Source organism: Miniopterus natalensis, chromosome 10 (assembly GCF_054644295.1).
Source record: "Miniopterus natalensis isolate mMinNat1 chromosome 10, mMinNat1.hap1, whole genome shotgun sequence".
Taxonomy (NCBI): Eukaryota; Metazoa; Chordata; class Mammalia; order Chiroptera; family Miniopteridae; genus Miniopterus; species Miniopterus natalensis.
Window position 1 is genome coordinate 7,478,806 of NC_142090.1, and position 12,072 is coordinate 7,490,877.

Here is a 12,072-nt window from a genome sequence, read left to right on the forward strand (position 1 = left end):
CAGACAAAAATGTGGTAAAGGCCTGGGGAGGGGCAGGGCTGGGTGGAGGGGGGCAAAGGGGAGGGAACGGGGGACATCTGTAATACTATCAACAATAAAAGTGACTTAGAGCTGCTTGCACACTTAGTGCCCATGTCAGTTTCCTAGTCTTGATATTTTAGTATAATTGTGGAAGATGCAACCAGTGGTGGAAAGAGGATGAAGGATACCCTGGGCCCCTTTGTTTAACTTAGCAGCGTCCTGTGAATCTACAATTATTTTCAAATAATAAGTTGAAAAAAAGGAGAATGTCTGAAAGTGTGAAAAAGCGTTTTGTGACAATTAGGAACACAATTTGGAAAACTTATCATATGAAGGGTGGGAAAGGCTGAGCCGATCTGAGGGTGCAGCCCCGGCACCGTTTCATGCTCTCTTAGCAGAAGGTTCCTCATGCGACGCTGTCAGTGGTTTCCGCTCCTGTGCTCCGCGGGGAGGGGACAACACCGAGCGCAGGCCCTGCTGCGTCCCGGGCTGCGGAGCCGGAGCCGGGCGGGGGCGGGGAGGCTTTGTGCACAGCCAGGCCCCGGCTCTGCAGCGCTGTGGCCGAGCTGCTGGCGCAGAGGAACAGGGCCGAGTCCCCGGGCTCCGCCGGCTCGATCTCCACAGAGGAGAGAGACTCACTGAGCATCCGAGCCGAGAATCGCTCCTGGGGCAGCCCTGATTTGTCCAGAGGAGCTTCATCGAGGAAGGAAATCAGAAACTGAAGTCCCTGCAGAGAGCTCTGTCTGTACCAGTAAACAGCGGTATGGCCAGAAATGGGCTCACAGCTCAGAGTTACGTGTTCTCCCTTCTTTGTCACCACGTGCCTGGGTGTCTGAGTGACTCCAGCGGCGGTGGGCTCTGTGGAAGTGGACAGAGTTGGGGAACAGGATAAGAAATGTAAATGGAATCAGAACTGGGACTATCCAAAATTGCAGATTCTTCCTTTCTGGGGACTCACCTACTCCCAGGAGACAAAGGGCCACGCAGCAGAGGAGCCTGGTGGCCATGGCAGGCTGGGGCCGCAGGAGGCTTCAGCCAGAGGAGGCCTTATGGGCAGGAACAGAGGGGCAGGGCTTCCGCTCCTCTGGTCTCCACAAGGTGGAGAGTGGCCTGGCAGTGACATTGCTCCCTGTCACTGCTCACAGGACCTCCTCCCAGAGGTGAATATTCTTCAACCAGAGAGATCACCGGAAATAGGTCATAACCATCCTGGGATGTGGCCCAGCTCCGCGGGCTCTCTCTGGTGATAAAAACCAGGCATCTCTCTGATTTTAGCCACCGCTTACTGCTCTGGCTTTGCACCACTCTTTTCTTCACATCTGTGAATTTTCCTGTTTCTTTTTTTTTTTTAATATATCTTTATTGATTTCAGAGAGAGGAAAAGAGAGGGAGAGAGAAAGCTAGAAACATCAATGATGAGAGAGTCATTGATCGGCTGCAGCCCACAACCCGGGCATGTGCCCTGATCGCCTGGATCCTAGGTCGATGCTTAACCGCTGAGCCACGCCCGGCCGGGCTCCTGTTACTTTTTAAGACCTCCTATGGCCTGGAAGAATTTGGGGGAGGAAGATTTTACAAATTAACTTGGTAATAAGTGAGGCAAATTTATATATAACACAAAGCTACACATCACCCGCCCTGGCCTTCCTCCAATCCCACTTTCTTGAATTACCAGTAAGAAGATCTTGATCTATAACCTTCCATAGATTCGTCCTGCATGTGAATTTGTAGTAAAAAATGGTACATAGAGAAGACATTGTTTTTGTTTTTATCAAAATAAACTCACCCTCTATGTATTATCTTGTAACTTCTAAAATTTAACAAAATACGTGAGTAGTTCTACATGTCAGCCGATGTAAACCTACCTCTATTTGCCTGCTTTATTTATTGATATAAATGTTTTCCCATAAACAGGATCAGATCATATATTTGAGCTTTATTATTTAGTTATCATCTGGTCACAAAGTTCCTGGTATTTAATACAAAAGACACCAATACACCAGGTTGAGGAAATGCATCCTGTTACTGTAGGCAGGCTGTTCTGTTGGCCAGTCCCTTTCCCTGTGCTCACCCGGTGGCTCAGTGGAGGGCTCTTCAGTGGCTGTCAGGGAATTGCTGAGGCTAGGGGCTGTGTCCCGATCGCTGTGACAATGCTCTTGGTGCATCCAGGAAACCCCCCTTTGCCATTCACAGGTGGCCAGAGAGAGCTGGAGTCCTCAGGGCTGACGTTATAGTCTTAAAACTTAACCTGGTTTAGGCAACGTGAGCATGAAGACTGGCAGCTTCAGGCCCTAACCGGGCGGCGCAGTTGGTTGGAGCGTCACTCCACTAGGCCAAGGCCGAGCTCCCACCCCGCCAGGGCACTTGCAAGAATCAACCAATGGATGCAAAAGTGGGACAACAAATCCATGTCTGTCTGTCTGTCTGTCTCTCTCTCTATTTCTCTCTCTCTCCTACCATCCCCCTCTCTCTGTCCAAAAATATCAATGGGTAAAATAGTTTTAAAAAAGAACATGGGAGTTTAAAAGCTGTTCGGTATGTGGACTGAGAGCCAGGCCCAGGACCATGGGGGGAGGATGGTGCTGAGTGAGTGAGGGGGAAAGAAAGGAGCGAGGCCTAGGAGGAGGTGGTGACTGAAACGGGAGGCTTGGAAGGAGATTATTTGTCGTTTATTCCATGGTCTGCGATCATGGACGTGCACCTGGAAAAGACTGGAGGTAAAAGACTTATTGAAAGTGAGGAGGTCAAGAGACTGAGAGGCCAAAGCCATGTAGAAATTGTCTGCGTGACGATGCCGTCACTGGTGATGCAGGATTAGCAGTGGGGAGAAGTGACTGAGGAGAGACCCGATGGTGAAGAAGCCAGGGAGCAGCCACGGGCGCTATTCTAAGGCCCCGTGTGGGGGGCTGGGTGTGCAAGGGGGGAGAGGAGCACATCTGGGGGCCGCGGGGGGACCCGGGGGGACAAAGGGCGCGCTGAGTTCAGATAGAGGCAGATGCTCCCCTGGCCTAACACAGTAGAAATTTCATGCTGCACCGTTTCCATCTTGAAGGCCAGGGCCACCGATTCCGAATCATTGTGCCCTGGTCATGCCCCTGACACACTCATTTCCCCCCTAGAGGGACAGGAAGACTCTCCCGGGGCCTGCGGCGGGGGCGGGGAGGCTTTGTGCACAGCCAGGCCCCGGCTCTGCAGCGCTGTGGCCGAGCTGCTGGCGCAGAGGAACAGGGCCGAGTCCCCGGGCTCCGCCGGCTCGATCTCCAGAGAGGACAGAGACTCACTGAGCATCCTGGCCGAGAATCGCTCCTGGGGCAGCCCTGATTTGTCCAGAGGCTCTTTATTGCGGAAGGAAGCCAGAAACTGAGGTCCCTGCAGAGAGCTCTGTCTGTACCAGTACAGGTAAGTGTGCTCCGAAATGCGCTCACAGAGCAGAGTTACGTGTTCTCCCTTCTTTGTCACCACGTGCCTGGGTGTCTGAGTGACTCCAGCGGCGGTGGGCTCTGTGGAAGTGGACAGAGTTGGGGAACAGGATAAGAAATGTAAATGGAATCAGAACTGGGACTATCCAAAATTGCAGATTCTTCCTTTCTGGGGACTCACCTACTCCCAGGAGACAAAGGGCCACGCAGCAGAGGAGCCTGGTGGCCATGGCAGGCTGGGGCCGCAGGAGGCTTCAGCCAGAGGAGGCCTTATGGGCAGGAACAGAGGGGCAGGGCTTCCGCTCCTCTGGTCTCCACAAGGTGGAGAGTGGCCTGGCAGTGACATTGCTCCCTGTCACTGCTCACAGGACCTCCTCCCAGAGGTGAATATTCTTCAACCAGAGAGATCACCGGAAATAGGTCATAACCATCCTGGGATGTGGCCCCAGCTCCGCGGGCTCTCTCTGGTGATAAAAGCCAGGCATCTCTCTGATTTTAGCCACTGCTTACTGCTCTGGCTTTGCACCACTCTTTTCTTCACATCTGTGAATTTTCCTGTTTCTTTTTTTTTTTTAATATATCTTTATTGATTTCAGAGAGAGGAAAAGAGAGGGAGAGAGAAAGCTAGAAACATCAATGATGAGAGAGTCATTGATTGGCTGCAGCCCACAACCCAGGCATGTGCCCTGATTGCCTGGATCCTAGGTCGATGCTTAACCGCTGAGCCACGCCCGGCCGGGCTCCTGTTTCTTTTTAAGACCTCCTATGGCCTGGAAGAATTTGGGGGAGGAAGATTTTACAAATTAACTTGGTAATAAGTGAGGCAAATTTATATATAACACAAAGCTACACATCACCCACCCTGGCCTTCCTCCAATCCCACTTTCTTGAATTACCAGTAAGAAGATCTTGATCTATAACCTTCCATAGATTCATCCTGCATGTGAATTTGTAGTAAAAAATGGCACATAGAGAAGACATCGTTTTTGTTTTTATCAAAATAAACTCACCCTCTATGCATTATCTTGTAACTTCTAAAATTTAACAAAATACGTGAGTAGTTCTACATGTCAGCCGATGTAAACCTACCTCTATTTGCCTGCTTTATTTATTGATATAAATGTTTTCCCATAAACAGGATCAGATCATATATTTGAGCTTTATTATTTAGTTATCATCTGGTCACAAAGTTCCTGGTATTTAATACAAAAGACACCAATACACCAGGTTGAGGAAATGCATCCTGTTACTGTAGGCAGGCTGTTCTGTTGGCCAGTCCCTTTCCCTGTGCTCACCCGGTGGCTCAGTGGAGGGCTCTTCAGTGGCTGTCAGGGAATTGCTGAGGCTAGGGGCTGTGTCCCGATCGCTGTGACAATGCTCTTGGTGCATCCAGGAAACCCCCCTTTGCCATTCACAGGTGCCCAGAGAGAGCTGGAGTCCTCAGGGCTGACGTTATAGTCTTAAAACTTAACCTGGTTTAGGCAACGTGAGCATGAAGACTGGCAGCTTCAGGCCCTAACCGGGCGGCGCAGTTGGTTGGGGCATCACTCCACTAGGCCAAGGCCGAGCTCCCACCCCGCCAGGGCACTTGCAAGAATCAACCAATGGATGCAAAAGTGGGACAACAAATCCATGTCTGTCTGTCTGTCTCTCTCTCTCTCTATTTCTCTCTCTCTCTCCTACCGTCCCCCTCTCTCCGTCCAAAAATATCAATGGATAAAATAGTTTTAAAAAAACATGGGAGTTTAAAAGCTGTTCGGTATGTGGACTGAGAGCCAGGCCCAGGACCATGGGGGGAGGATGGTGCTGAGTGAGTGAGGGGGAAAGAAAGGAGCGAGGCCTAGGAGGAGGTGGTGACTGAAACGGGAGGCTTGGAAGGAGATTATTTGTCGTTTATTCCATGGTCTGCGATCATGGACGTGCACCTGGAAAAGACTGGAGGTAAAAGACTTATTGAAAGTGAGGAGGTCAAGAGACTGAGAGGCCAAAGCCATGTAGAAATTGTCTGCGTGACGATGCCGTCACCGGTGATGCAGGATTAGCAGTGGGGAGAAGTGACTGAGGAGAGACCCGATGGTGAAGAAGCCAGGGAGCAGCCACGGGCACTATTCTAAGGCCCCGTGTGGGGGGCTGGGTGTGCAAGGGGGGAGAGGAGCACATCTGGGGGCCACGGGGGGACCCGGGGGGGACAAAGGGCGCGCTGAGTTCAGATAGAGGCAGATGCTCCCCTGGCCTAACACAGTAGAAATTGCATGCTGCACTGTTTCCATCTTGAAGGCCAGGGCCACCGATTCCGAATCATTGTGCCCTGGTCATGCCCCTGACACACTCATTTCCCCCCTAGAGGGACAGGAAGACTCTCCCGGGGCCTGCGGCGGGGGCGGGGAGGCTTTGTGCACAGCCAGGCCCCGGCTCTGCAGCGCTGTGGCCGAGCTGCTGGCGCAGAGGAACAGGGCCGAGTCCCCGGGCTCCGCCGGCTCGATCTCCAGAGAGGAGAGAGACTCACTGAGCATCCTGGCCGAGAATCGCTCCTGGGGCAGCCCTGATTTGTCCAGAGGCTCTTTATTGCGGAAGGAAGCCAGAAACTGAGGTCCCTGCAGAGAGCTCTGTCTGTACCAGTACAGGTAAGTGTGCTCCGAAATGCGCTCACAGAGCAGAGTTACGTGTTCTCCCTTCTTTGTCACCACGTGCCTGGGTGTCTGAGTGACTCCAGCGGCGGTGGGCTCTGTGGAAGTGGACAGAGTTGGGGAACAGGATAAGAAATGTAAATGGAATCAGAACTGGGACTATCCAAAATTGCAGATTCTTCCTTTCTGGGGACTCACCTACTCCCAGGAGACAAAGGGCCACGCAGCAGAGGAGCCTGGTGGCCATGGCAGGCTGGGGCCGCAGGAGGCTTCAGCCAGAGGAGGCCTTATGGGCAGGAACAGAGGGGCAGGGCTTCCGTTCCTCTGGTCTCCACAAGGTGGAGAGTGGCCTGGCAGTGACATTGCTCCCTGTCACTGCTCATTGGAAAGCCTCGCAAAGGTAAACATTCTTAGACCAGAGAGATCACAGGAAATAGGTCATAACCATCCTGGGATGTGGCCCAGCTCCGCGGGCTCTCTCTGGTGATAAAAGCCAGGCATCTCTCTGATTTTAGCCACCCCTTACTGCTCTGGCTTTGCACCACTCTTTTGTTCATATCTGAGAATTTTCCTGGTTTTTTTTTTAAGATCTCCCATGCCCTGGAAGAATTTGGGGGAGGAATATTTTACAGACTACTGTGGTAATAAGTGGGGCAAATTTATATATAACACAAAGCTACACATCACCCGCCCTGGCCTTCCTCCAATCCCACTTTCTTAAATTACCAGTAAGAAGATCTTGATCTATAACCTTCCATAGATTCGTCCTGCATGTGAATTTATAGTAAAAATGGCACATAGAGAAGACATCATTTTTGTTTTTATCAAAATAAACACACCCTCTACGCATTATCTTGTAACTCGTAAAATGTAACAAAATATGTGAATTGTTCTACATGTCAGCAGATGTAAACCTACCTCTATGTGGTGTCGTGGTAGGGCAACCTAGCGTGAGGTGGCTAAATATTTTGTGAACTCACCTCCTCTGAGGAGCCAAAGGGCCTCACAGCAGAGGGCCCGGGTTCCCATGACAAAGTGTGGGAGACGTGGAATAACCCTGCCTGGGGCCCTTGTGAGCATGAGCGGGGACGTGCATTTTGGGGTATTTTATCTCTGCAAGAGGCTTCTGTGAGGGACATCGCTGAATGATCCACCCCCCCACCCCAAGGCAGGAGCTCCCTTCCCAGAAGAAGGCTGCGTCTCTCGGGGAGGAATCCAGCAGCACTGGGCTCAGCTGTAACTGGCCTGGGCTACAGGTTCCTGCAGCTAGAGGCTCCCTGCCGGTATTACCCCCGCATAATGCCTCCTCTATACTCTATTTTATATCGAGCCTGCCAACCATCTCCGTTTGAATCCCCAACTCCAAGTGTTCAAAGAGGAATTCACTGTCTCTTCGCAAGCCCGCTGCTCTGAAGCTCACACGCCTCTCCTTGGTGGCTCGATGCTGCTGGTCACATACACACTCAAAATCACCCATCAGGCGCCTACGAGGTGGGCTCTACGCTCTGCATGAAAAGCGAGACTATCTCCTGCACTGGCAGGGCTTCGGGGCTGAATTCATGCCCCGAGAACTGAATGTGAACGCTCTTATTTGCGGGGAAAGACCTCTCTGACTTGATTTACCTTTGAGTTCTCTTAAATTCTCAGGGCCCATAGCATATAATTCTATTTCTCACCCCTGTCCTGGGAAATAAGCACAGGGTTTTGTTATTCTTGAAGATTTGCAAGCAAATCTGCCGTTGAGTTAAATCCCATTCTCACTCCTAGAAAAGCTCAGTGGCTTTCGTCGTTAGCACATGGCCCTTTCCCTGTAAGAGGGGGGGATGCCGCAAGCCCACTTCCTCTCATGGCAGAGGTCGGGGGGAGCTGAGAGAAACCTGTTTCTTTCTTGGGTTGGCCTAAAAAGTTGTATCAATTAACTCGCATGTTAACCAAGGAGAAGGTCCCGTTTAAGTCCGTGTTTTGTGGTTAGCACAGAGACCTGCTGCTGAGGCTCCCAAACTGGGGGGCACAGGCCAATTTTAAAAAGCAGAGTTTGCAGCCTAGACGATGTGACCCAATGGACCTACTGCCCTTGTTGGGTTTATCTCTTTGGTTACTGTTGAACCCAGGACACACAACTGTGGCCATTAGTCTGTTTTCAAAAAGATCATTGTTGCTCGCCTGTTACCAGGCACCTAGGGGTGGGAGGCGGAATGATGGAGCCCCAAGGATGCCCATGTCTAATCCCGGGCATTGGGGATGAGTTTTCTTATATAGCAAGGGGGGATTTAGGTTCCAAATGGAACTAAGGTGGCTAACCAGCCGACCTTAATATAGGCAGGTTAGCCTGGATTTCCCCGGTGGGCCACACGGGACCACAAGGGTCCTAAAATGTGGAAGGGAGAGGAAGAAGGGTCAGAGTGCTGGAGCGTAAGAAAAGATTCAGCTGGTTACTGCAGGCTTTGGAGATGGAAGGGGCCATGAGCCAAGAGCTTCAGGCCACCTCTAGGAGCTGAAAAAGGCAATAAAAAGGCGCCCCTAGAGCCTCCAGAAGGAATGCAGTGTTGCCAACACCTTTATGTTAACCCAGTCAGATCCATGTTGGACTTCAGATCTTCGGAACGGTAAAAGAATACATTTGTGTTGTTTTGAGCCACAAAATGTGTGGTCATTTGTTAGAGCAGCAATAGGCATCTACTACATTACAGTATCCATGGGACTCAGTGCCCATGGGTGAAAGAGGCAGGAACGAGATGCAGTACATGATCCGGGGGGTAGACAGGCACACAGTCACATGGAAGGAACTTGGAATCCGGCCAAGGGAAGCCCAAAACAGACCTTGTCTCTGCCCAGGCCTCCTAAGCTTCCAAGGGACACGAGGGAGCGTGGGGTGACTGGAAAATTCAGAATTGCATTGTGACATCTTCCTGCTAACAACACAAGTTCTTGGGAAGGAATTCTGTTGATCTGGCGCACCCCAGTCCTTGCCTGATGAGTGGATTTGCTGGCGGTGTCACTGTGATTGTCAGCTCCCTGGGGCCAGGGTCCCTCTGATGTGGTCCGGCGTAGCACTGGCATTTCTCCCTGCTTCCCCTCTGCAGAACAACAGGGCAGGTGGACCGGCCCGGGCTGGTTTGGGCCAGGCTCACTAAGGCTCCTCTGACACTCAAACTGCATGTCTGCTTTTCCCAGAATGTGCAAGCTTCTCCACCCAACTCCCTGTGCTGCACAAATTAAGCAAACTTGGAGGAACGGCCCCTGCAAGCAGAGCTCAATTTAGAGCAAAACCCATCTCCACAGCAATGGAGCAAGAAGGCTCGGTCTCTAATTTCTTCATTCTTGCCCCCACTCAAGACATCTGCAGCTCCCCGAATCTAAGCCCCACCGCAGGGTTTCCCTCAACCCTCTGAAAAGAACCCCGCTACGGATTCTGTACGAAACTATGAAGCCACAGTGCCTCCTAGTGGCCGGTGGCAGAAACAGCACAAACCTGCTGTCTTGACAGGATGTGAGGGGGAGGGGTGCTTTGTTTCATTGAGTACAGGGGTTATGAAGCATCATGATTTGTTGGTGTTAGATAGTATTATTAAAATAAAATTGTATTATTAGAGCCTGAGATGGAACCACGTGAGAGTTGGAGGTTGGAGTCGGACATGGAGATGATAATGTCAATATTAACGTTGGTAAGTAACACTATACTCAATCCAAACTTAGCTCATTTCCCTCCCCTCCAAACTGCAGGTGGACTCTGTAAGAAAAGAGAGTTGCCCACTAATCTTAGTGCATGCTGAGAAAACACCAAAGAATCTAATCCGTCTCTTCTCTAGGTAGCCGAGAAGAAAGCAAGACTGAAGTAACATGAATAGATTAAATAAAATAATTTATTTGCCTTCCCATAGAGGAAATTCAACAAGGAACAGGAAAATCAGAACAGGAAGATTACTCCAGGGAAGGCTCCCAAAATGGAAAACGTGGAATTAAGTGTTTTCCCATGAGATTGGGTTTTAGGGGAAACACAGAAGCCATATATCAATTACTGTACCCAGATCCAACCACTTGTCCTTCGGCATACTCACTTAAAAAGCACAAATGTGTCGCAACAGCAATTCAATGAATTCCAAGTCTGTGCTGTACTCTCTGACCAAGTCTAAATATTCACTCCCTATTTTAGTTCCCATCTTGTCACATAGTCCAATGGAATACCAGAGGTTATGCAACAGGAGTAAAAAAAAATCATAACTCCAATAATGAAATGATGAAAACAAATAACTATCTCAGCTTGATTATGAACAAATACCCTTTAAGTTTTTAAAAACGTTTTGGGCCCAGCCGGTGTGGTTCAGCTGTTGAGCATCAATCTATGATCCAGGAGACTTGGGTTCGATTCCCAGTCAGGGCACATGACTGGGTTGCGGGCTTGATCCCCAGTAGGGGGCGTGCAGGAGGCAGCCGATCAATGACTCATCACTGATGTTTCTGTTTCTTCCCGCTCTCCTTTTCTTGCCCTGAAATCAATAAAAATACATATTTTTTAAAAAGTGTTTGGTTGAAATTAAAGTTGATGTATACATCTCTATGTCATTTAAGTTAAGTAGTAAAGAGATATAGACTAAGAATTTGACATTATTTTTTATTTTAAATTCCACATAAAATCCTTTTCACTTTAATCTTAGTAATTACAAATGAGAGCACTCAAACCAACCCTTCTTTATTATCTAAATAGTTGAATGAAGTAACATCAAAAACTTTAATTATTTAATGTCATAAAAATATGGTGAGGGACAGTAGGCTGGGATCTTGGAGAGGCTGAGTGCCTAGGGAAGGGCACAGCCACCCCTGTGCCCTTGGGGGCATTAGTCTAAGTCCAAGGTTATTGGTCTACCTCCAAGGGCATTGGTCTACCTCCGACTCAGTGCTCATGGAGCTGACTAACAGGACAGAGTCAAAGGTCAAAGGTCAAAGACCAGAAAGTACCAAACAGGGAACATCAACAAACTCAATGTACAGATGATCTAGAGGTAAGTGTGTCCTCCAGCTGATCCAGGACTCCTTCGGTCTTGAATTCTAATTCAGGCAGCCCCAGCTCACTTAAACCCCCTGCACTTGGCAGAAGCAAAATAAAATTCTCTTTGGAGAAAGATCCATTTACCCTAGACCAAAAAAATAAATTATATATAAAATCCCAGTGCCTGGCACAAAGGCAAAGATCATCGGATTCATAAGAAAAAGTACAAACACCGTGAAAATGCAAACATCATGACTGAGAAGCAGCAGAAAACAGCCCCACAGAGATGTGAGATGTGAAAACCATCAGGCTCTGAAACCACTGTTTCCTGCGATTAAAGAGATCAGAGATAATCTAGGAAAATGTTATTAGGGGATTAGTTACGTGTGGCAGAGCGGATTGGAAACAACACGTAAAACTGCTGGATAGAGGGTCGTGCTCGACAATGACGGAGGTTTGGCAGACAAGTCCCTTGGGTGGGGACCTGGGCAGGGCAGAGGAGGTGGCGATAGAAGTGAGTTAAGGGACATATCTAGCGACATGCAGTCTTAGCTGGACAGGAGGTGAAGCCAGCAGGGCCGGAGCGGCCATGATAATACCTTCAGGAAAATCTCGGTGCCCTGCTCCCAAATAGTTGGAGGCAGAGCTTCGGGATGCCTTCTGGGCCCAGGGCCCAGGAGAAGTTAGGGTCCCGGGTGCGGCCTCCACACGCAGAGCGTGCTGTCAGATGCGACCACGAGACTGGGGCAATGGGTTGTTTCAGAAGCCTTTGCTAGGAGGTATTTAAATGCCTTAAGGACCTACTGTAACACCCTAAGGCAGAGGGCTGGAAATGTCCTCAACAGCCTCTGAACTGGCTGGCTCTGGCCTAGGCACAGTGTTGAGCTGTGCTGGTTCCACCGGAGAGGGAGGCCACTCTGCAGAAAGGAGGCTCGGTTTTGAATACATTTCTGTGTATTCCTTTGAAGTGGGAAGGCGCTAAATAAAATAGTGGAGATCATCACCATCACCACCAACA